The 25,774-nt window shown below is 43.9% G+C and overlaps 1 protein-coding gene across 9 annotated transcripts in view; it reads left to right on the top strand.

The window, feature by feature from the left end:
* Positions 1 to 25,774, top strand: part of mffa (mitochondrial fission factor a) — a 583,551-nt gene that overhangs the window by 518,338 nt on the left and 39,439 nt on the right. Inside the window, exon 7 of one of the 9 annotated variants that reach the window (XR_007425389.1) lies at positions 8,081 to 8,122. The exons of 6 other annotated variants lie outside the window; for them this stretch is intronic. The gene's annotated coding sequence lies outside the window, so the exon portion shown is untranslated. Of the gene's footprint in view, positions 1 to 8,080; positions 8,129 to 25,774 lie in introns of those variants that run through there. 2 more of the 9 variants (XR_007425395.1, XR_007425393.1) reach the window with 2 other exon arrangements.

The following is a 25,774-nucleotide window of genomic DNA, read 5'->3' as shown; positions in this document are numbered from 1 at the left end:
TAGGCCTGCCGAAATTATACTACCCCTATGATCTCAGCACTGCAAGGAATGAATGTAATGCATTTACATATATGCTATGGTGTGTAGAGTATGTCCTGTCTTCAACCGTACAGTATGTCCTGTGATGCATTTTATTATATTTTCATCAGGGCTGCTTCTAATGGGGGGAGTATAATTTTGGCAGCATTATTTTTAAGCCTGCCGAAATTATACTCCCCTTATCGTGTCAGGACTGCAAGCTCCGAATGTCATGCAATTCTTGTTTCATACATGTCATAGTGTGTACAGTTTGTCCTGTGATTCATTTTCTTATACCTTCAACAGGGCGGCTTCTAATGGGCTAAGCATAATTTTGGCAGCATTATATTTAAGTCTGCCGAAATTATACTCCCCTTATCATCTCAGCACTGCAAGCTCCGAATGTCATGCAATTCATGTTTCATACATGTCATAGTGTGTACAGTTTGTCCTGTGATGCATTTTCTTATACCTTCAACAGGGCGGCTTCTAATGGGGCGAGTATAATTTTGGCAGCATTATTTTTAAGCCTGCTGAAATTTTACTACCCCTATCATCTCAGCACTGCAAGGTCTAAATGTCATGCAATTTATGTTTCATACATGTCATAGTGTGTACAGTATGTCCTGTGATGCATTTTATTATATCTTCAACAGTGCGGCTTCTAATGGGGCGAGTATAATTTTGGCAGCATTATTTTTAGGCCTGCCGAAATTATACTACCCCTATGATCTCAGCACTGCAAGGAATGAATGTAATGCATTTACATATATGCTATGGTGTGTAGAGTATGTCCTGTCTTCAACCGGGGGTGCTTCAACTGAGGAAGTATCCAGTCAAAACTAATTCCATCTTTCTGTCTTCCTCAGACTGCCCACCTGTCTGACCCGATACCAATTGGCTCTTCAGGAACTCATGTCTCCTGTCGGCCAGGTTGTTGGAAGTTTCTGGAAGTCATCCTTCCCTATCACTCACCACAGTTCAGCTGCCCATCACCCAGTTTATTCACCTGCCTTGCACTAGCTGTTTACTCTCCACTACTAATTTCATTGAAGTTTACATGAACTCTAACTGCTTTCATTACTCATATTTCTATACACATGGATATATTAAACCTGTCTTTTCAAGAGAGAGAAACTGTATCAGTGTATTTTGTTCAGAAATTCAAAAAGATGTGTAAAATGCACTAACATCTTCTTTTCAACATTTCCAAAGTGTTTGGATTCATTTGTTTGTTGAATGTATTAAAGTCTGTTTTTGAACGATTCAGGCTAAGAGATGCGTTTCTCTCATTCAATAGAGCATTAACTGCTTCTAGTGTTGTTTTCAACTGAAAACATCTGTTTAGATCAGAATTAAGTTTATAAGACCTAAATCACATTATAACTGTGTAAAATGTACCAACTTGTCGTTTTCAACATTTCTTTTAAGTGTTTGGGTTCATTTGTATGATCAATAAATTAATAAAGTCTGTTTTTCGACGATTTAGGTTAACAGAAGCGTTTTAAGAATAGTTTTGAGCTCCACTCTCACTCCTTAGAGCGAAGTGTTGTTTTGTACAGGAAACTTCTCTTTTGATCAGAAATGGGTTTTTTTGGTTGTTTGTTTGTTGAACGTAGTAAAATCTTTTTTCTTAGAGCGAAAACGACTTCAAGTGTTGTTTTTTTACTGAAAATTTCTCTTTCGGTCAGAAATGAGTTTTTAAGACCTAAAACATATTGAAACTGTGTAAAATACATTAACATCTCGTTTTTGTCGTTTCTTAATTGTTTGTGTTCATTTGTATGTTGAATGTTCTAAAATCTTTTTCAAGCTGAGAAAAGCGTTCTACGCTTAGTTTTGAGCTCCTCTCTAACTGCTTAGAGCAAAAACGGCTTCAAGTGTTGTTTTGCACTGAAAACATCTCTTTCGGTCAGAAATGAGTTTTTAAGACATAAAACACATTTATTAAGTGTTTGGTTTCATTTGTGTGTTGAATGTTGTAAAATCTTTTTTCACACTGGGAAACGCGTTTTACGCTTAGTTTTGAGCTTCTCTCTCACTGCTTAGAGCGAAAACGGCTTCAAGTGTTGTTTTGCACTGAAAACATCTTTTTCGGTCTGAAATGAGTCTTAAAGACCTAAAACACATTGTAGCTGTGTAAAATACACTAACATCTCGTTTTTGTCGTTTCTTTAGTGTTTTGGTTCATTTGTACATTGAATGTTGTAAAATCTTTTTCAAGCTGAGAAAAGCGTTTTACACTTAGTTTTGAGCTCCTCTCTCACTGCTTAGAGCGAAAATGGCTTCAAGTGTTGTTTTGCACTGAAAACATCTCTTTCGGTCTGAAATGAGTCTTAAAGACCTAAAACACATTGTAGCTGTGTAAAATACACTAACATCTCGTTTTTGTCGTTTCTTTAGTGTTTTGGTTCATTTGTACGTTGAATGTTGTAAAATCTTTTTCAAGCTGAGAAAAGCGTTTTACACTTAGTTTTGAGCTCCTCTCTCACTGCTTAGAGCGAAAATGGCTTCAAGTGTTGTTTTGCACTGAAAACATCTCTTTCGGTCTGAAATGAGTCTTAAAGACCTAAAACACATTGTAGCTGTGTAAATTACACTAACATCTCGTTTTTGTCGTTTCTTTAGTGTTTGGGTTCATTTGTTGAATGTTGTAAAATATTTTTCAAGCTGAGAAAAGCGTTTTACACTTAGTTTTGAGCTCCTCTCTCACTGCTTAAGGCGAAAACGGCTTCAAGTGTTGTTTTGCACTGAAAACATCTCTTTCGGTCAGAAATGAGTTTTTAAGACCTAAAACACATTATAGCTGTGTAAAATACACTAACATCTCGTTTTTGTCGTTTCTTTTTAGTGTTTGGGTTCATTTGTATGTTGAATGTTGTAAAATCTTTTTTCACACTGGGAAATGCGTTTTACGCTTAGTTTTGAGCTCCTCTCTCACTGCTTAGAGCGAAAACGGGTTCAAGTGTTGTTTTGCACTGAAAACATCTTTTTCGGTCTGAAATGAGTCTAAAACACATTGTAGCTGTGTAAAATACACTAACATCTCGTTTTTGTCGTTTCTTTAATGTTTGGGTTGATTTGTACGTTGAATGTTGTAAAATCTTTTTCAAGCTGAGAAAAGCGTTTTACACTTATTTTTGAGTCTTCTCTCACTGCTTAGAGCGAAAACGGCTTCAAGTGTTGTTTTTGCACTGAAAACATCTCTTTCGGTCAGAAATGAGTTTTTAAGACCTAAAACACATTATAACTGTGTAACATGCTCTAAAATCTCGTTTTTGTCGTTTATTAAGTGGTTCGTTTCATTTGTGTGTTGAATGTTCTAAAATCTTTTTCAAGCTGAGAAAAGCGTTTTACGCTTAGTTTTGAGCTCCTCTCTCACTGCTTAGAGCGAAAACGGCTTCAAGTGTTGTTTTCCACTGAAACATCTCTTTCGGTCAGAAATGAGTTTTTAAGACCTACAACACATTGTAGCTGTTTAAAATACACTAACATCTCGTTTTTGTCATTCATTAAGTGTTTGGTTTCATTTGTGTGTTGAATGTTGTAAAATATTTTTTCACACTGGGAAACGCGTTTTACGCTTAGTTTTGAGCTTCTCTCTCACTGCTTAGAGCGAAAACGGCTTCAAGTGTTGTTTTGCACTGAAAACATCTCTTTCGGTCAGAAATGAGTTTTTAAGACCTAAAACATTAAAACTGTCTGAAATGTTTTATTCTTTCTTTAAGTGTTTGGGTTCATTTGTATGTTTAATGTTGTAAAATATTTTTTTCACGCTGGAAAAAAACGTTTTACGCTTAGTATTGAGCTCCTCTTTCTCTCCTTAGAGCGAAAGCTGCTTCATGTGTTGTTTTGTACTGGAAACTTCTCTTTCGATCAGAAATGAGTTTTAAAGACCTAAACCATGTTAATATGTATTAAAAAAATATGTCCTTAGGTTACTTGACTGGTAAATAGTGTTATGTTTTCTTCGCGACACTAGAGGACGCAAGAACACAAAACATATGAGTAATGTTGCTCATGTTGTTTCGTTGGCACAATGGACTTCCCGTAGTTGGACACTTTTATGCAGGAGAGTTTCACATGTATAAGTTAGTCTACGTACAGCCCAACTGGCAGATGGTCACGTTGTATCGTTCTGTAAAATAAATCAGCAAAAATGAAAAGAAGTCGTCAGCTCCTTCCTAACGCATCGGTAGCAGCAACACTCTGCTGTTAGACTCAACAAACCACATATTAACTATGTAAAATGTACCACATCATGTAATAAAGAGTTGGGGTTCATTTGTATGTTGAATGCTGAAAAAGAATTCACGCTGAGAAAACCGTTTTACGCTTAGTTTTGAGCTCCTATTTCACTCCTTAGAGCGAAATCTGCTTCATGTGTTGTTTTGTACTGAAAACTTCTCTTTCGATCAAAAATGAGTGTTTAAGACCTAAACCACATTTTAACTGTGTAAAATGCAATAACTTCTTGCTTTCAAACAGTTCTTATGTGCTCTCTAAAAAATAATATACTAGATCTACTTAAAAAATGATGTAACAATTTGCATGAATCGTTTTGCAATCCTAACTAGAATGATGGATTTTAGAACGTCGTTTTGCAATTCCAACTAAAATGTTGTTGAGAAAAAAGCTAAGAGACTTGTTCCCACCATCATTTTATTAAAAACGTTAAAGATTTATGCATTTGAACCTACCTAATCCATGTAAGAATTTCTTTATATTCAGGAAATATATATTTTTTTAAAAATCACCTTTTTTATTGGTTAAAAAATGGGCACAACAAACTGTTGCATAATAAAAGACATCTGCATAGTACAAAATAAAATATTCCAGCTATATTATATTATATTATATTATATTATATTATAACAGCTACTAAGAAATGAAATTGTTTATTTCTTAATTAGCAAGTGAACTTTACGAGCTGTTGTTTTGTTGACATTATAGTCCATCCAGTTTGAGGAGTAACTTTTAAAAAACTTCTAAGGTATGCCAGTTGTCTTGGGTAGCTGAGATTAAGACCCATCAGCAAGGCACAAGAACTTGTTATATCCAGTCCCCTCAGCACTTCTGTTCCTCCTATCACGAGTGGCACTGGCTGGGGCAGCTTTGTTAACCATAATTTTCATAATCTTCCCAGCAAGGTGTCTGTTCAGAACTTCAGCATCCTTATAGAAGTTACCGTAATGTTTTAAGGTAGATAGCAATTTAATTTTACAAGCAATCCTGGGAAATGGTGTGAAGACTTCACTGGATATGAGAGGCCTCGTGACATCTAAACTTATTATTAAGGGGGCTTTTTTCAGTCTGGTCTGAACCCAAGTGTCAGGTGTGAAAGGGGTCAATAATAGATTTTACTTGTGTGCGCCTTTCTTGTCACTTTACATGATTCAACTGACAGAACATAAAATACATATGTAGAGACAGAATATAGAATACACAGGGAAAAAAGTACAGAATAGGATTAATAATCACAAATCATAAGCAACAGATAAGTTTTGAGTTTAGACTTGAAATGTGGCAATGAATCTATGTTACGATGAATAGGTGGGAGTGAATTCCAGATTCCGGTTGAATGCTCGCTCTGCACCCCAAGATGGGCAATAAGAAGATCTGAGGGTACGAGCAGGTGTAGCAATGTGAAGAAGATACGAAAGATAAGGAGGGGCACAATTGTGAGGGGGAGTATTTTACAGTTGATGCGATATGGGATAGGGAGCCAGTGAAGCTGTCTGGGTAATGACACGGACAGCTGCATTTTAAACAAACTGTAATTTATGTAGGTTTTTTGTGGCAGGCCAAAATAAAGAGAGTTACAGTAAGGTAACCAGACTGTGGACCAGATTAGTTGTAGTGTGAGCAGTAAGAGAAGGACAAAGACGATTAATTTTTCGAAGATGGAAGTAGGCTGACCAATGACACCCAGACTCTTGACCTGAGGGAAGGGAGAGATGGAGGAGTTATCAACAGGAATGTAGAAGTTATGAGATTTACTTACTGTTGATTTAGTACCAATCAACAAAAGTTCAGATTTATTGCCAATTTAATCAAAGAACATTTACACTGTAAAAATGTACTGTTAAATTTACAGTAAGTAAATTAGTAACTAATTAGTTAACTAAATTAAGTAAAGTAACTGGCAGTAATTGACAAGTATCTACTGTGAAATAAAATCACAGTACCGAACTGGCACTAGTTAACAGTAATTTATTGTAAAAACAAATTTTGTTAAATTAAATCACTGTTAAAAAAAAAAAAACTGTCAGCAGCTGAATAGTAAAATAACCTTTAAAATTGTTTCGTGTATACTGTAATTTTGTGCATAGTTGTATTGATCAGACTTTCAAAAATAAAGCATTGTGTTTTTAGCTACATAAGTGTTTTCACAACAGAATGATAACTTACTGCTATACTGAAGCATACATTTACAGCCTAAAGACAGGAAAAGGAACATTTGTATGCCATGTATTTGGTTTGGAGAAAAAAAAACTATACATGCACTCTCTCCTTTGTAGATGAACTCTTATCTCTTCAAAAGGATGAAAAGGATGGTATCGCATGAAGACATCCACACAGAGAACAGAGGTCCGAGGTGTTTGCACTCATATGTAGCTCAGACTCTGTTGCCTGCCCAGAACACTGAACAATTCAATGGGCTGTATGGGTGTGATTTTCCTCATTTCCTTGTTCCCCTCCTTCCTTTCTTTATCCCTTTATTTCCCTTCAACCTCCTTTAAGCCCTAAAAATGGTTTATCTTAATTCCTATTACTTTTGTACTTGACTATTGTAAGTCGCTTTGGACAAAAGCGTCTGCCAAAAGTAATGTAATGTAATGTAAAAAAAGGCCCACTGTACTCTGCTCCACACTGTATGTCATTCAGAACCCCTTCTTTATCTGCTGTCTATCTATATAAATGTAAATTGGGGTTTTCAAGAATGTCTTTAATCTGGCATGACAAAGAATCATTAAACAAATGAGCCATTTTTAAGATTTGTATTTGCATCAAATACAAACTGGCATGCTTCACATCAAAACTTTGGGACAGGTATCACGGGGAGTTATCATCATTCATGAGGAATGTCTTGTATTGTCTTTTTTTCAGCATCATTAAAACATGTCGATGTGCCTCTGGCTGTGGATTGTACAGGGCAGGAGAGACTGCAGGTTTGGAGAGCTCTGGTTAAAGGCTTCGCGCTCGCAGTTTTTTTAACGTTAAGCTACGAATGTGAATGTTAGTTAACTAGCTAACTAGCTAACCACTGCGAACGTTAGTTTGCTAACTAACTAGCTAACTAGCTAGTGAGATAACCTAGACAGCAAGCTAGCAGAGGCTGTGCAGTGCAGTGCAAAGCTTCATAAGATTCAATTCTCAGTGTCTTTTTGTTTTAAGTAGTGTGTAATGAATATAGCAGTTCCAAAGTGCAATATATGATTTAAAAGAACTGTTTACGTACAAAAATGGCAAGATAGATAATGTATATTTTTATGTGTATATATTGTATACTCCAAAACAAGATATTGTACATTTCCTGAAAACAGTATACCCTGATAAAATCATACACATTTTCCCAATGTGACACTTATCTCACATTATTAGAGGCTAATGAAAACGTTCTAATATTGTAATATTATTATATATGTAACAATACGTTGTAATAAAATGTAGCATCTTTCAACAGGTCTTTTTGAACATGAAGAATAAAAGTACAACAATCCTCAAAACGAAAGGAAAGGTTAGTCACATGTTCAGTTTTTTTGTAATTACTAGTTAAAAGGTATTGTTGTGTACAGTTCAGTTTCACATTTTGGTAAAGTAGTCCAAAAATATTAAAGAATATTAAAAAGGGTCACAAGATTATCTGAATGTGACGTAACCTGAGCTTTGATACGGTTTAGCTAGCTGTCTAAATGTGTCTGTTGATTGCCATGAGCAGTAAGTGGACAAGTGGCTTCTAGCAGTGTTGTAAAAGTATATTATACTGTGTGCTCTGCGTAGACATCAGGTGTCCAATTCCTTTATGTTTTTTTGTAATATCACTTTTTCTCTGTTCTAGTGATTTAGCAAGAACTAACATACAGAAGAGCCTACAAGAAAGGTATTTTTGCAGCATTTTGATTTACCTCATACAGTTGTTAATTAATTTTTGAGAATTAAATGCATGCACATTAACTTGCCAGTTTTTTTTATACACTATGGACCTTTGAAGTCTGTTTTATGTTTACAGGTTCCATTTACAACCCAGACATCACATTCAGAATCAAACATCACAACTACTGCACTTCGTGTTAACCCAAAGAAAAAGGCAAAGATTGACTACAAAGCATTATTCCTTTAATATAGAAGCCTACTATTTTTTTCACTACAACTATATTATTAACAAGAAGATTGTACAATTGTGTTTCATTATAAGTAGTTTGTATCAGTATTTATTTAGATCTGTATTTTTTCAGGTGCTTGAAATTGTGAACTCGAGACCTGAACCGAATACTTTACAGAAGGAATTGCCTACAAGAAAGGTATTTCTTGCACAATTGTATGATTCACAGACATAATGAAGGCAGATGTTATTTATTACTATAATATTATGTTTGTTATTATATTATGCTATATCATATTAGATTATTCCACCTATGATGCAGGCCTGGACAATTTAAACAAAGTGGTGTGGTTTATTATTCTTATTTTTGCAGCATATACCAACATACAACTTAACTTTTGCTTTTTTTAACTGTTAAAAAAAACAATAGAAAATGCAATATTATAAATAAATAGTATAATACTGTGTTCACCATCTTTCAAAAACTTGTTATCCTGGCATTTATCAAATTATACTGCAAACAGCTGCATTACTCTAGGTTTATGCTTCCTTTGTAGTTCTCTGGGAATTTTCCAAATTTATGATTATTACCTTCATCAGGTTACTTGTTGGTCATCATCAATTACATCACCTTTTTTGCTCAGGCCTACATTGCGGTTCCCCATTATACATCAGCTGTATAATTACATATTGTAGACTATTACTCTCATTCCTCCACAGATTTATTACTAGTAGACCACAGAAACAATGTTAACTAGATGTTTTTGGATAATAGACCATTCTCAGCACAAAAATTTAATTGACTTGATCGTGACATCAGCAGAACTTTTCTCTTTTTTTTCAATTGATTTCTGTGATTGTGAGTTTAACATTTTTATGTTTTTTATTTAATTTTGTGCTCACACACATGGTTGAGGCTCTTAAAGAAGATCTCAGAAAGAGAATGCGCCCTGATCCCAACACAGCCCCTCCACTGTGTGATACAGATACAGACTCAGACGTAAGAGTTGTTGGCCTGGAATCCACAACCATAAATAAGTCACTGGAAATTGTGAGTTTCAGCAGTAGTAGCTAAAAATGTAGTCCTAACCAAAAAAATCAATAGTTTTGTTTATGGTGAAAGAGAACAGATAAGATGTTAAGGCTTATCGGTTGCAAAGACAGAGCTGCATAATTGAAACTTTTATTTTCCATGTTCAGAGTTTTACTTTAGGGTCTTCTAGAAGAGGTTAATGTTTTCTAAATATATACTGTACGTATATATTAACCGTTTTGGCTATTTTCAAGCAAAAGTACGCAATGGGTTAAAACCCTATTTTTGTTGGAGAAAATGCACAGTTCAACATTTGGTGCGCGAACGCGAACAAAGCCCGTTCCACGTGGGTGGAAAAGAGCTCTTTGTGGTAAATGCTGTGCCCTGACCTTTTTCAATAGGGTTCTGTATTTAATATGTAAATCAAGTTACATTTAAAACTCACATTGCTGATTTAACACTGGCAAATTTGCTGTGTTTGCAATGTATATTTTTGCTTTTAAACCTGTTTATCCTATACACAATGCAAAATATGATTTCCTGTATACCTTTTTAATTTGGTGTGGTAGGTTGCTCACACTCTTGCAAAGGCAAATATGTTATAACATAGTTCATTACTAAGTTTATTGTTACATTTAAATGTTTGTTGTGTTAAAGAGTCTGATAGATGCTGAAAGTGAGGAGAGCTTTGTGCAGCCTCCGAAAAAGAGATCTGTGCTCATTGAGGACATAGTGTCAGCACTTAAAGGTATGTAACATACCACAGTATGTATTATTTGTCTCTCAACAAAAAAACAAGTTATGTGACATCCCACAAATTCTTTAATCGTGTTCTTGTTTTTTTTTAATTAAAGTTACCAGATATTGTGAAAAAACTGAAGCAGGTTGTGTCAGCAATTTAAGGCTCCTCCTCTCTCACTGGCACCCTCATGCTAAGGGCAGGGGCAGTATACATTGAAAATATGTTATACTTTGAGAAAAACATTTTTGCAGCCTGGTATGTGTCAAAGTAACATTTATGTGAATGACTGGACCCAAGTTTTACAAGCAGAGCACAGGTCAAAACATCACACTGCCCATTATAGGGCTTTGTGTACCTTTGGGGAAAAATAAATTCAAATAAACAAACAGTTAAATATATATAAAGGTTTATTTATCCAAATATAAAATCTCATATCAACTTATCAATTTTAGCAAGTGCAGTGTGCAGCTATAGTGACTGGAGCACAGCATACAGGCTGACTACATACATGGTGCTGTGAAAAAAAGATTATAAAGATGAATATCCAGGCAGGAGTATTAAGAACTGAAAAAACACATTCCCTTTTGTTTTGACACTGTTGGTTGTAATGGTGTATTTGACTGCCTAGATTTGCAATGTTTTAACAGTGTGTGGTGGATCATCTATAGATCATCTATAATCCCCTAGTGTAGAAAGATGTCTTTGCAAATAGTGTTTTTTTCTTAGTCCTGATTTTTGTGAATTAAGATGATGTCATTTCCCATCCTGAAATCTGTGAATCTATGAATTAGTGTGATTACTTAGATCACAAGGTGCTGATTTCTAAGTAGTTCCCAGAATTCAGAGGAGCTCTGCAGGAGGAAGAGCTTTCTCTTATAAAGCACCCCAACTCTGAAATAACCTTCCTGAATATGTTCGGGAAACAGACACTGGCTCAATCTTTGAGTCTAGACTAAATACGTACTTGTACATTATATTTAGGACTGCCGAAATTATACTCCCCCTATCAGCTCAGCACTGCAAGGTCTGAATGTCATGCAATTTATGTTTCATACATGTCATGGTGTGTACAGTATGTCCTGTAAATCATTTTCTTATATCTTCATCAGGGCGGCTTCTAATGTAGGGAGTATAATTTTGGCAGCATTATTTTTAAGCCTGCTGAAATTATACTCCCCCTATCATCTCAGCACTGCAAGGTCTGAATGTCATGCAATTTATGTTTCATACATGTCATGGTGTGCACAGCATGTCCTGTGATGCTTTTTACTATATTTTCATTAGGAGGCCGTGTAATGGAGGGAGTATAATTTTGGCAGCATTGTTTTTAAGCTTGCCGAAATTATACTCCCCTTATGACCTCAGCACTGCAAGGTCTAAATGTCATGCAATTTATGTTTCATACATGTCATGGTGTGTAGAGTATGTCCTGTGATGCATTTTACTATATCTTCATTAGAGGGGCTTTAATGGGGGAGTATAATTTTGGCAGCATTATTTTTAAGCCTGCCGAAATTATACTACCCCTATCATTTCAGCACTGCAAGCTCTGAATGTTATGCAGTTCATGTTTCCTACATGTCACAGTGTGTACAGTTTGTCCTGAGATGCATTTTATTATATCTTTAAACAGGGGGGCTTCAAATAGGGGAGTATAATTTTGGCAGCATTATTTTTAAGACTGCCGAAATTATACTCCCCCTATCATATCAGCACTGCAAGCTCTGAATGTAATGCAATTTATGTTTCATACATGACATGGTGTGTAGTTTATGTCCTGTGATGCAATTTATGTTTCATAAATGTCATGGTGTGTAGAGTATGTGCTGTAATGCGTTTTACTCTATCTTTAAACAGGGGAGCTTTAAATAGAGGAGTATATTTTTGGCAGCATTATTTTAAAGACTGACGAAATTATACTCCCCCTATCTTCTCAGCACTGCAAGGTCTGAATGTCATGCAATTTATGTGTCATACATGTCATGGTGTGTAGAGTATGTCCTGTAATGCATTTTATTATATCTTCAACAGGGCGGCTTCTAATAGTCGTAGTGTAATTTTTGGCAGCATTATATTTAAGTCTGCCGAAATTATACTCCCCTTATCATTTCAGCACGGCAAGCTCCGAATGTCATGCAATTCATGTTTCATACCTGTCATAGTGTGTACATTATGTCCTTTGATGCAGTTTACTCTATCTTTAAACAGGGGGGCTTCAAATAGGGCAGTATAATTTTGGCATTATTATTTTTAAGACTGCCAAAATTATACTCCCCTTATCATCTCAGCACTGCCAGGTCTGAATGTCATGCAATTTATGTTTCACACATGTCATAGTGTGTACAGTATGTCCTGTGATGCATTTTATTATATCTTCAACAGGGCGGTTTTTAATGGGGGGAGTATTATTTTGGCAGCTTTATTTTTAAGCCTGCCGAAATTATTCTCCCCTATCATCTCAGCACTGCAAGGTCTGAATGTCATGCAATTTATCTTTCATACATGACATGGTGTGTAGTGTATGTCCTGTGATGCATTTTACTCTATCTTCATTAGGGATGCTTCTAATTGGGGGAGTATTATTTTGGCAGCATTATTTTTAAACATGCCGAAATTATACACCCCCTATCATCTCAGCACTGCAAGCTCTGAAGTCATGCAATTTAGGTTTTATACATGTCATAGTGTGTACACTATGTCCTGTGATGCATTTTATTATATTTTCAACAGGGCGGCTTCTAATAGGCTTAGTATATTTTGGCAGTATTATTTTTAAGCCTGCCAAAATTATACTCCCCCTATCATCTCAGCACTGCAAGGTCTGAATGTCATGCAATTTATGTTTCATACATGTCATGGTGTGTACAGTATGTCCTGTAAATCATTTTCTTATATCTTCATCAGGGCGGCTTCTAATGGGGGAGTGTAATTTTGGCAGCATTATTTTAAGCCTGCTGAAATTATACTCCCCCTATCATCTCAGCACTGCAAGGTCTGAATGTCATGCAATTTATGTTTCGTACATGTCATGGTGTGTAGAGTATGTCCTGTGATGCTTTTTACTATATCTTCATTAGGGGGCCTTCTAATGGAGGGAGTATAATTTTGGCAGCATTATTTTTAAGCCTTCCAAAATTATACTCCCCCTATCATCTCAGCACTGCAAGCTCTGAATGTCATGCAATTTATGTTTCATACATGTCATAGTGTGTACAGTATGTCCTGTGATGCATTTTCTTATACCTTCAACAGGGCGGCTTCTAATGGGGCGAGTATAATTTTGGCAGCATTATTTTTAAGCCTGTTGAATTTATGTGTTGTTAAGTATTAACAGAGTTTTGGTATATGGAGCGCGCCTCAATTACAAGCTCCTCCCCTTGGCCATATATATACCTCCCTGTTTCCCCTCACCTTTGTGACGTTCAACCTCGCGTGACTGCCAAGTTACCTGTTGGAAGTTCACCGTCACTCGCTCACCATGGATCTGGATCTAGTTGCCTCGGACTCGGAGTTGTTTTCCGGCTCCTCATCCGTTGCTTCATCCCGCCCCACTTCAAGGCTGCGATCCGTCGTCTCCATGCCCGATGCCCCTGCTATTTCCAGCCCGACGTGATCGCTCCCCATCCCGATACCACCGCTCCCAGGCTCGGCGTGGCCGCCCCCCAGCCCAGCGCGATCTCTCCCCGGCCCGTCGCAGCCGCTCCGGCGTGGCCCACCCCGGCTCTGGACGTTCCCGCCGTTCATCTCAGGCCTCCCCTCCTCCCGCACGGCGCTCCCAGCGTGTATCTCGCCGCAGCAGCTCCCCTGTGGCCTCCACCTCCCGTGCGCTGCTTTCCCCATCTCCGGCTCCAGCCCGCTCCATGTCTGAGTGGACCGTCGCTGGTTTGCAGAAGGTCCTCAGGGACCGCAGGATCCATTTCGCCCGTTCCGCTCCTAAGAGGACCCTCTTTTCTCTCTTACTCTCCTCAGACGGCGCCATCCGAAGATCTCCCGAAGCCGCGATGACGTCACCTCAACTTCACCCAGGCGGCGCGGCCGCCCCGCCCACACTCCCTCCAGCCGCTCCATCCCCCCCGCCGGTGAGGCGGGCCCCTCCCTTTCCACCCGGCCCATTACCACTCTTTCTTCTGTCTTTTCCCGCCTTTCTCCTCCCTTCGTTGCTCCTCTTCCTTCTCTCTCCTCTTTGCCCCCTCCTGAGTTTTCCGCTCTTCCCGCCAGTGGCCTCGTTTCTTCCTTTTTCCCCCCCGTTTCTGTTTCCGCCCCCTTGGTTCCCGTTCCCGCCCACAACCCCCCCGTCCACCAAGTTCCTTGAGTTCCCCAAGCCCCCCATGTTTCCCCCGTTATTGTTCCCTCCGACCCACCTGTTCCCCATGCTCCTGTTCCCCGAGTTCCCCAAGCCCCCCGAGTTCCCCAAGCCCCCCGAGTTCCCCAAGCCCCCCCTGTTCCCCCTGTTCCCGTTTCCTCTGATCCCCCCCAGGCCGTTCAGCAGCTAACATCACTTTCTCTTTACATTCACTTTCTGATAAGACCGTTGGTCCGTCTACATCGCTCAAATTTTTGGGGATTTTGCTGGACTCTTACAACTTACAGGCTTCTCTTGCCCGCGATAAGCAAACTCGCATCTCCCAAGTTCTCTCAGAGTTTCTGCAACAGCCTCGTTGCACCAAGCAGCAGCTCCTGTCGCTTCTCGGGCATCTGAATTTCGCCATGCGCATCATCCCACAAGGTCGCGCTTTCATTTCCCATCTCCTCCTCCTCGCTTCTTCAGCTACATCCTACTTTCAGTTCGTCACCCTGGATGAGGCTTGTCTAGCAGAGATACGTTTCTGGCTCCTACTCCTCTCTCATTGGAATGGCATTTCGTTTTTCTTTAACGACGCAGTATCTAATCCTGTTGATATTCATCTCTTCACGGACGCCGCACCTTCCACAGGCTTTGGCGGTTTCTACGACGGCAGATGGTTCGCCTCCCAATGGCCTGCCGAATTTTTTCAGCTCCCCTCGGATCTTTGTGATTCATCCGCGCTTCGTGAACTTTACCCCATCATCGTCGCTGCCCTGCTATGGGGACACGAATGGACGCGACGCGTCATTTTCACACACTCTGATAATCTAGCCGTAGTAAACGCAATCAACAAGGGTCGGTCAAATTCCCCGTCCTTAATGCCATTGCTCCAGAGGCTCACGTGGCACTCCATCATGCATCAGTTCATTCTCAAAGCTGTTCACATTCCTGGTTCATCTAACCCCATTGCTGATTCTCTGTCTCGTTTCCAATTTCAGAAATTCAGGACCTTGGCTCCTCTCTCAGACCCTCATCCAACCCCAGTTCCACCTTATTCGGACACCATCTTCCCGCTGCACACGCCTTCTACAATTTGACTCTCCAATCCCAGGACCTCATTCTTAACGCCGTTTCCCCTAACACTCTTTCAACTTACTGGACAGGATGGCAATGTTTTCGTCGGTTCCACGTTTTTCTTTCAATCCCCTTTCCCTCCTTTGATCTATTTAGCACGGCCAACTTCCTCACCTTTACCAGCTCCCGCCTCTTCATTCGATCATCCTCCCTCAAAGTTTACCTGTCAGCTATCAACTTCTTTTATAAACTCCTCCACGGCTCACCTCATCCTTTCATTAGTCATCCTCAGATCACACTGCTTTTAAAAGGCATTAAAAGGAGCGAACCTCCTCTCACTCACAAACGTCTTCCCCTAACCTCTCACATTCTCTCCTGCTGCATTTCCACTCTACGTTCCGGACAATATTCTCCCAACATTTCTCAAACCTTAGAAGCTATGTTTTTGCTAGCTTTCTTTGGTTTTTTCCGAGTTTCAGAATTTACCACTCCTTCCACCACTCATCATCCCTCTCTCCACCCCTGTCTGTCTGATATCACCATCCTGGACACCGACACCCTCATTTTCAACATCAAGAGAAGCAAAACTAACCAATTTGGTATATATACTCCAGTTTACATATTCAGACTTCGTTCATCTCTCAGTTCTTACGAACCTCTCCAGCTCTACCTCCAGTTCCGTCTCTCCCAAGGTGCTCGTCCTCGTGACCCCCTGTTTATCAGCGAATCCGGTTCCCCTGCTACCAGTCATTGGTTTCATTATCACCTCAAGAACGTACTCTCCCTCAGTGGATTCAACCCCGCACATTTCTCCGCCCATTCTCTCAGAATCGGAGCAGCCACTACAGCTTCTCACCAAGGTTTACCTGACCACACCATTCAGATCCTCGGCCGCTGGTCCTCCCATGTCTATCACAGCTACATCCGCACTCACGCCCGAGACCTATTCGCTGCCCACGAACTTCTAGCTTCTGTATTTCCTTAATTCCATTAGTTGCCATACTTTCTTCCATTGTTTTGGGGTTTACGCTTGAGACCCACTCAAGCAGTACAGAACTGTGCCCAAGCATACCTCATACAGTTCACGCCCCCCCGCGTCGTCTGGCGCGATCCATTATGGCAAAGTGTTGTTAAGTATTAACAGAGTTTTGGTATATGGAGCGCGCCTCAATTACAAGCTCCTCCCCTTGGCCATATATATACCTCCCTGTTTCCCCTCACCTTTGTGACGTTCAACCTCGCGCCCACCACCACCCCTTCACCTCCCTTATCTGCATTCTCAGCTTGCTGCGGGGGGGGGTTTACGCTTGAGACCCACTCAAGCAGTACAGAACTGTGCCCAAGCATACCTCATACAGTTCACGTGTCAGGTGCGGGTGCAGGGAGGACGCGGAGGCGGACGCAAATGTAAACAAAAAGGGATTTATTAACAAAACCAAATACAAAATACACATGGGATAAACTGAAAACAGGACTGAGGAAACTTGGGAAAACATGGAGCACTGACAGACGATAAACGTACAAGGATCGACACTGGGGAAATGGAACACGGACCTTAAATAGAGGTGCACACACACAGGAAACAGGAAACACGTGGGACGAAGGGGCGGAGCTACAAATGAACACAGGTGAGTGGAAAAACACTGGGAATGAAACACAGAGGAGCCGGGTCACATGAAAACATACAGACAAGAGAACAGACAGGACATGACAGAAACCTCCCCCTAAACGCGCAGCTCCCGAGGCGCGTAAAAACGAACCCCGGGGGCCGGCGGCGGGGACAGGCCGGGGAAAACAGGAGCCGAGACCGGGGACTGAAACTGAGACAGGACAGAGAACAGAGACTGGACGGGAGACTGGACAGGGCTTGAAAACTGAACAGGGGACGGAGACTGAACAGGGAACTGGACAGGGGACAGAGACTGGACAGGGAACTGGACAGGGGCCGGAGACTGGACAGGGAACAGAGACTGGACAGGGAACTGGACCGGGGACGGAGACTGGACAGGAGACGGAGAAAGGACGGGAGACTGGACATGAAACTGGACAGAGGACGGAGAATGGACGGGACCGGACACGGGAACAGGGACGAGAACATTGACGGGGACGGACACAAACACAGTGACAGGGACAGGAATAGAAAAACCACAGGGGACAGGAACAGGAACAAACACAGACACGGGGACCATGACAGGGAGAGAAAGGGGCACAAAAAACACAGGAGGGTGCCCAGGACCAGCAAAAGTCTGTGGGGACAGCCTGGGCACAGTACTGGGGGCAAAGTCAGGAGGCCCCGGGACAGGCCTGGAAACACGGGGCTTGGGACCAAACATTGTTCTGGGAGGTGGCTTGGGGGTGTACAAAGTTCTAGGAGTGGGCACAGGATCAGAGACGGCCGGAGCCGTGGGCACAGGGTCAAAGGCAGTGGGTACCACGTGGGTGGCAGGCACTGTAGGTGCTGGAGCTGGGGCAGCGGGTGCTGCTGGTGCTTGAGCTGGGGCAGCGGGTGCTGCTGGTGCTTGAGCTGGGGCGGCGGGTGCAGCTTGAGCAGGCGCGGCGGGTGCAGCTTGAGCAGGCGCGGCAGGTGCAGCTTGAGCAGGCGCGGCGATCCTAGGAGCTCGTGACCTGGGAGTAGGCACAGGAGCAGAGGCGGGCAGCCCAGGCACGTGAACTGGGGTGGCAGCGGGCACAGAGTCAGAGGCGGCCAGAGCCGCGGGCACAGAGTCAGAGGCGGCCGGAGCCGCGGGCAGCGCTGATCCAGAGGCGGCCGGAGCCGCGGGCAGCGCTGAAACAGAGACGGCCGGAGCCGCGGGCAGCGCTGAAACAGAGGCGGCCGGAGCCGCGGGCAGCACTGAAACAGAGGCGGCCGGAGCCGCGGGCAGCGCTGAAACAGAGGCGGTTGGTCCTGCTGGCGTGAGCGCGGCAGGCACCGCTGACGTGGAGGCGGCTGCCACCGCGGGCTTGGAAGCGGCTGGCACCGCTGGCGAAGAAGCCGCTTCAGCGGGAGCTGAGAGTGCGGCTGCCGCCAAGATCCGGACTGGAACCGCAGATTCAGCAGTGGGCGAGGCTGTAGAAACCGGACCGGAGCTAGCTTCTGGAGCAGGAGTCGAAAAGCTGAGAGCTGGGAGCCGGACGGGCTTGAGAGCTGGGAGCCGGACGGGCTTGAGAGCTGGGAGCCGGACGGGCTTGAGAGCTGGGAGCCGGCCGGACTGTAGAGCTGGAAACCGTCCGGGCTTGTGAGCTGGAAGTCGGCCGGGCTTGAGAGCTGGAAGTCGGCCGGGCTTGAGAGCTGGAAGCCGGCCGGGCTTGAGAGCGCGGTGGAGCTAGCAGGCTAGCTAGCTTAGCTGGAGCTGGGCTGACGAGCTCCAAGCCGAGGAGAGGTGCTGAGAGCGGTTCATCTCCCCGAATTTGCTCGGCGAGGAACCGGAGATATTCGAGGTCCGCCCTCCTCGTAGCCTGCCACCTTGCTACGTCCATAATGGGGAGCAGCGCGGCCACCGCTGAAGTCTCGGGGAGCGGATGAGCCGCGGGGGTCTCGGAGCGCGGAGCCTCAGCCGCGAGCTTCTCGGAGCGCGGATGAGCCGCGGGGGTCTCGGAGCGCAGAGCCTCAGCCGCGAGCTTCTCGGAGCGCGGATGAGCCGCGGGGGTCTCGGAGCGCAGAGCCTCAGCCGCGAGCTTCTCGGAGCGCGGATGAGCCGCGGGGGTCTCGGAGCCTCAGCCACGAGCTTCTAGGAGCGCAGATGAGCCGCGGGGGTCTCGGAGCGCGGAGCCTCAGCCGCGAGCTTCTTGGAGCGCAGATGAGCCGCGGGGGTCTCGGAGCGCGAAGCCTCAGCCGTGAGCTTCTCGGAGCGCGGCGTTTCAGCCGCAAGCTTCACGGGGCGCAGCGATTCAGCCGCAGGCATCACGGGAGTCGAGACGGCCTTAGGAGCTGTGCGGCCGAGAGCCGGGTAGAGCACAGCCCCTGGGGGAAACAGCAATGGAGTACGGGCTGGTGCGGGGTAGAGCTCCTCCTCCTCCTCGGAGCTACTGGGCGCACATCCCAGGTAGTCCCACGGGCTGCGTGCCACTTGCCTCTGGTACTCATGGCTACTGCCAAACACGGGATGAGACCCGAGGCTCAACGCACCAACCCGTAGCGCCCCCCCAAGAAAATGGCGGGACCCCTTAGAACGTCTACCCCGAGGCCTGTGGCATCCTTTAGGCCTCGGGGATTCCAACGCCGGGGTCCCGCATGGTGCATGGCGGATCGCCAACCTGGAGCCGGTCCACTTGTTTGCTGCTTCCATTTTTTGGTCGATCCTTCTGTCAGGTGCGGGTGCAGGGAGGACGCGGAGGCGGACGCAAATGTAAACAAAAAGGGATTTATTAACGAAACCAAATACAAAATACACATAGGATAAACTGAAAACAGGACTGAGGAAACTCGGGAAAACATGGAGCACTGACAGACGATAAACGTACAAGGATCGACACCGGGGAAATGGAACACGGACCTTAAATAGAGGTGCACACACACAGGAAACAGGAAACACCTGGGACGAAGGGGCGGAGCTACAAATGAACACAGGTGAGTGGAAAAACACTGGGAATGAAACACAGAGGAGCCGGGTCACATGAGAACATACAGACAAGAGAACAGACAGGACATGACATCACGCCCCCCCGCGTCGTCTGGCGCGATCCATTATGGCAAAACTACCCCTATCATCTCAGCACTGAAAGCTCTGAATGTCATGCAATTTATGTTTCATACATGTCATAGTGTGTACAGTATGTCCTGTGATGCATTTTATTATATCTTCAACTGGCCGGCATCTAATGGGGTGAGTATTATTTTGGCAGCATTATTTTTAAGCCTGCCGAAATTATACTCCCCCTATCATCTCTGCACTGCAAGGTCTGAATCTCATGCAATTTATGTTTCATACATGTCATAGTGTGTACATTATGTCCTGTGATGCATTTTACTATATCTTCATTAGAGGGGCTTCTAATGGGGGAGTATAATTTTGGTAACATTATTTTTAAACCTGCTGAAATTATACTAAACCTATCATCTCAGCACTGCAAGCTCTGAATGTCATGCAATTCTTGTTTCATACATGTCATAGTGTGTAAAGTTTGTCCTTTGATGCATTTTCTTATACCTTCAACAGGGCGGCTTCTAATGGGCTGAGCATAATTTTGGCAGCATTATATTTAAGTCTGCCGAAATTATACTCCCCTTATCATCTCAGCACTGCAAGCTCCGAATGTCATGCAATTCATGTTTCATACATGTCATAGTGTGTACAGTTTGTCCTGTGATGCATTTTACTCTATCTTCATTAGGGGGGCTTCTAATGGGGGAGTATAATTTTGGTAACATTATTTTTAAGCCTGCCGAAATTATCCTACCCCTATCATCTCAGCACTGCAAGCTCTGAATGTCATGCAATTCTTGTTTCATACATGTCATAGTGTGTACAGTTTGTCCTGTGATGCATTTTCTTATACCTTCAACAGTGCGGCTTCTAATGGGCTGAGCATAATTTTGGCAGCATTATATTTAAGTCTGCCGAAATTATACTCCCCTTATCATCTCAGGACTGTAAACTCCGAATGTCATGCAAACTTTTTTCATACATGTCATAGTGTGTACAGTTTGTCCTGTGATGCATTTTCTTATACCTTCAACAGGGCGGCTTCTAATGGGCTGAGCATAATTTTGGCAGCATTATATTTAAGTCTGCCGAAATTATACTCCCCTTATCATCTCAGCACTGCAAGCTCCGAATGTCATGCAATTCATGTTTCATACATGTCATAGTGTGTACAGTTTGTCCTGTGATGCATTTTCTTATACCTTCAACAGGGCGGCTTCTAATGGGGCGAGTATAATTTTGGCAGCATTATTTTTAAGCCTGCTGAAATTTTACTACCCCTATCATCTCAGCACTGCAAGGTCTAAATGTCATGCAATTTATGTTTCATACATGTCATAGTGTGTACAGTATGTCCTGTGATGCATTTTATTATATCTTCAACAGGGCGGCTTCTAATGGGGCGAGTATAATTTTGGCAGCATTATTTTTAAGCCTGCCGAAATTATACTACCCCTATCATCTCAGCACTGCAAGGTCTGAATGTCATGCAATTTATTTTTCATACATGTCATAGTGTGTACATTATGTCCTTGTTACGCCCTCGCTATGTTTTCCTGTGTTTTCCCCGTTTGCTAGTGTGTTTCTCCAGTACTTTTCAGTCACGTGTGTGTAATTTGTAGCGCCGCCCCTTCCCCAGGTGTTCAGTGTTTCATGTTACTATTTATAGCTCACTTTAGTCCTTGTTTATCCGTCGGTCTTTGCACCTTCCTACGTTGTCTGTCTCGTCACGTCTTAGCTTAGTTTTGCCACGTATCCTATTTGCTCTTCTCCACGTTTCTAGTTCTTTGTTTAGTTTGTATTATTTGTTCATATCTCTTGTTTGTTTATATTCCTTGTTTTGTACATATTTACGTATTTATCCTTTGTATATATATCCCTAGCCCTGTTTTGTACTTAGCTGTTTAGTTTAGCTCTTTGTTTGTTTTCCCTGTTTGTTTATGTATATATATTTATTCGTTATTCCCCTGTTTGTTTATTTGTTTATTTGTTATTTATTAAAGTCTTGTTCTTACCCGCATTTAAATCCGCCTCCCGTCTGTTCCCCACGTTACATAAAGACCGACCATATGGATTTTGCGGGTCACCCTTGGGCTGGATGCAAGCTGGCCATCCGTTACGCTCCCTTTGGGACCTCGGCGCAGGATAATCCGAGGCCTCGAGGACGTAGAAGGCCTCGGTCACGGAGCTCTAAGAGGTCCCAAGATGCGGAGGATTTTGTTGGGGGGGGGCTAACGGTTGGGGCCATCGGCGCTCCAGCGCCGACGCCAGCGATGCTCATCGTCACGCCGCCAGCCCCAGCTGCTCAAGTCGCGAGGTAGGCAAGGCGGGCAGAAACGCGGGCTGTGAGGACTATTTCTGGGATTACGTGGACCTCCTCGCAGCCGCGTCCAGTTCGGAGGACGAGTTCTACTTCCCGACGAGAGCCCGCTTGCCGCCGGCTGCGGAGGCTGTCCTCCACTAGCTAGCTTCAGCGGCTAACCAGCTAGCATCTCCGGCGGCTGCACCTCCAAGCTTCTCCAAGGCTACGCGGCTAACTCAGCTAGCATCTCCGGCGGCTGCAGCTCCAAGCTTCTCCACGGCTCATGTTTCTTTGGCTGCTACGGCGCTCTCCTCTCCGGCTGCAGCGGCACCTGCTTCTCCTACGGTGGCAGATCCAGCCTCCTCGGCGGCCGCCCAGCCGCGCTTCGATGCGCTGGACTCTTCCGGGAATCAGCAGCTCCAGTCCGGGTTTTCGAGGCTCCGAGGGCGGCAGCAGATCTCCGCTCCAAGGTTTCCATGGCTACGGCGCTACACTCTACTGCTCCTGCCGCCCCGGAACCTGAATACGCTGCGGTGAATCCAAGCCAAGTCTCCGTGCTCTCTCCAGCAGCCCGAGTCTCCACGCAGACACCTACTGCCCAAGGGTCCAAGTCTGTTTACGTGAGTGTTCCTGTGTCAGCGGTGCCCGCCACCGCCAATGTTCCTGTACCAGCGGTGCCCACCGCCTATGTTCCTGTGCCAGCGATGCCCACCGCCAATGTTCCTGTGCCAGCGGTGCCCACCGCCCATGTTCCCGTGCCAGCTGTGCCCACCGCCCATGTGCCGATGCCAGCGGTGCCCGACACCGTTCATGTTCCTGTGCCAGCGGTGCCCACCGCCCATGTGCCGATGCCAGCGGTGCCCACCGTCCATGTTCCTGTGCCAGCGGTGTCCACTGCCCATGTGCCGATGCCAGCAGTGCCCACCGTCCATGCTCCTATGCCAGCGGTGCCTACCGCTCGAGCGCCGACGCCAGCGATGCTCATCGTCACGCCGCCAGCCCCAGCTGCTCAAGTCGCCGCGCCGTCAGCTCCAGCTGCTCGAGATGCTGCACCGCCAGTTCCTACTGCCCGAGTCGCCGCAACGCCAGCTCCTGCTGCCTGAGTCGCCGCGCCGTCAGCTCCAGCTGCCCGAGATGTCGCACCGTCAGCTCCTGCTGCCCGAGTTGCCGCGCCTCCAGCTTCTGCTGCCCAAGCCGTCGCGTCGCTAGCGAGGCCCGTCACCTCACCCACGCCAGTCCCTGCACCCAGGACTAAGTTTTGCCCTAAGCCCCGTGTGCCCAGGTCTGCCCCAAGGCCCCCGGACTCCAGCCCAAGAACTTTGCCCAGGCTGGCTCCACGAACTACCCCTCTGACTTTAGCCAGTCCTGGGCATCCCCAGGTCTTTCTTGTCCCCATTTCGCTTCCCGTTCTGGTCCCCGTGTCTGTCTGTGTTCCTGTTCCTGTCTTGTCTGGTTTTTCTGTTCCTGTCACCGTTTTCGTGTCTGTTCCTGTCAATGATTTTGTTCCCGTTCCCATGTCTAGTCCTGTCCAGTCACCTGTCATGTCTCACGTCCAGTCATCGTCCCCTTTCCAGTTCCCCGTCCAGTCTCGTGTCTCGTCCAGTGTACAGTCTAATGTCCAGTCTCCATTTATGTCCAAGGTCCAGTCTACAGTCCCGTCCTCGGTCCAGTCTCCTTTCTTTGTCCAGTCTCCTGTCCAGTCTTCAGTTCAGTCTTCTGTTCTGCCCCATGTTAAGTCCCCGGGGTTCGTTTTTACGCGCCTCAGGAGCTGCGCGTTTAGGGAGGGGCTTCTGTTACGCCCTCTCTATGTTTTCCTGTGTTTTCCCCGTTTTCTAGTGTCTTTCTCCAGTACTTTTCCATCACGTGTGTGTAATTTGTAGCTCCGCCCCTTCCCCAGGTGTTCAGTGTTTCATGTTACTATTTATAGCTCACTTTAGTCCTTGTTTATCCGTCGGACCTTCCTACGTTGTCTGTCTCGTCACGTCTTAGCTTAGTTTTGCCACGTATCCTATTTGCTCTTCTCCACGTTTCTAGTTCTTTGTTTAGTTTGTATTATTTGTTTATATCTCTTGTTTGTTTATATTCCTTGTTTTGTACATATTTACGTATTTATCCTTTGTATATATATCCCTAGCCCTGTTTTGTACTTATCTGTTTAGTTTAACTCTTTGTTTGTTTTCCCTGCTTGTTTATGTATATATATTTATTCGTTATTCCCCTGTTTGTTTATTTGTTTATTTGTTATTTATTAAAGTCTTGTTCTTACCCGCATTTAAATCCGCCTACCGTCTGTTCCCCACGTTACAGTCATTAGAGGGGCTTCTAATGGGGGGAGTATTATCTTGGCAGCATTATTTTTAAGCCTGCCGAAATTATTCTCCCCCTATCATCTCAGCACTGCAAGGTCTGAATGTCATGCAATTTATGTTTCATATGTCATGGTGTGTAGAGTATGTCCTGTAATGCTTTTTACTATATCTTCATTAGGGGGTCTTCTAATGGAGGGAGTATAATTTTGGCAGCATTATTTTTAAGCCTGCCGAAATTATACTCCCCTTATGACCTCAGCACTGCAAGGTCTAAATGTCATGCAATTTATGTTTCATACATGTCATGGTGTGTAGAGTATGTCCTGTGATGCATTTTACTGTATCTTCATTAGAGGGGCTTGTAATGGGGGAGTATAGTTTTGGTAACATTATGTTTAAGCCTGCCGAAATTATACTACCCCTATCATCTCAGCACTGCAATCTCTGAATGTCATGCAACTCATGTTTCAAACGTGTCATAGTGTGTACAGTTTGTCCTGTGATGCATTTTCTTATACCTTCAACAGAGCGGCTTCTAATGGGGCGAGTATAATTTTGGCAGCATTATTTTTAAGCCTGCTGAAATTATACTACCCTTATCATCTCAGCACTGCAAGCACTGAATGTCATGCAATTTATGTTTCATACATGTCAAAGTGTGTATATTATGACCTTTGATGCATTTTACTCTATTTTCATTAGGGGGGCTTCTAATAGGGGGAATATAATTTTGGCAGCATTATTTTTAAGCCTGACGAAATTATACTCCCCCTATCATCTCTGCATTGCAAGGTCTGAATGTCATGCAATTTATGTTTCATACATGTCAAAGTGTGTATATTATGACCTTTGATGCATTTTACTCTGTCTTCATTAGGGGGGCTTCTAATGGGGGGAGTATAATTTTGGCAGCATTATTTTTAAGCCTGCCGAAATTATACTCCCCTTATCGTCTCAGGACTGCAAGCTCCGAATGTCATGCAATTCTTGTTTCATACATGTCATAGTGTGTACAGTTTGTCCTGTGATTCATTTTCTTATA

The sequence above is a fragment of the Astyanax mexicanus genome, chromosome 18, assembly GCF_023375975.1.
Source record: "Astyanax mexicanus isolate ESR-SI-001 chromosome 18, AstMex3_surface, whole genome shotgun sequence".
In the NCBI taxonomy this organism is placed as follows: domain Eukaryota; kingdom Metazoa; phylum Chordata; class Actinopteri; order Characiformes; family Acestrorhamphidae; genus Astyanax; species Astyanax mexicanus.
The sequence above is the reverse complement of the archived record's forward strand: the minus strand, read 5'-3'. Positions and strand labels throughout refer to the sequence as shown.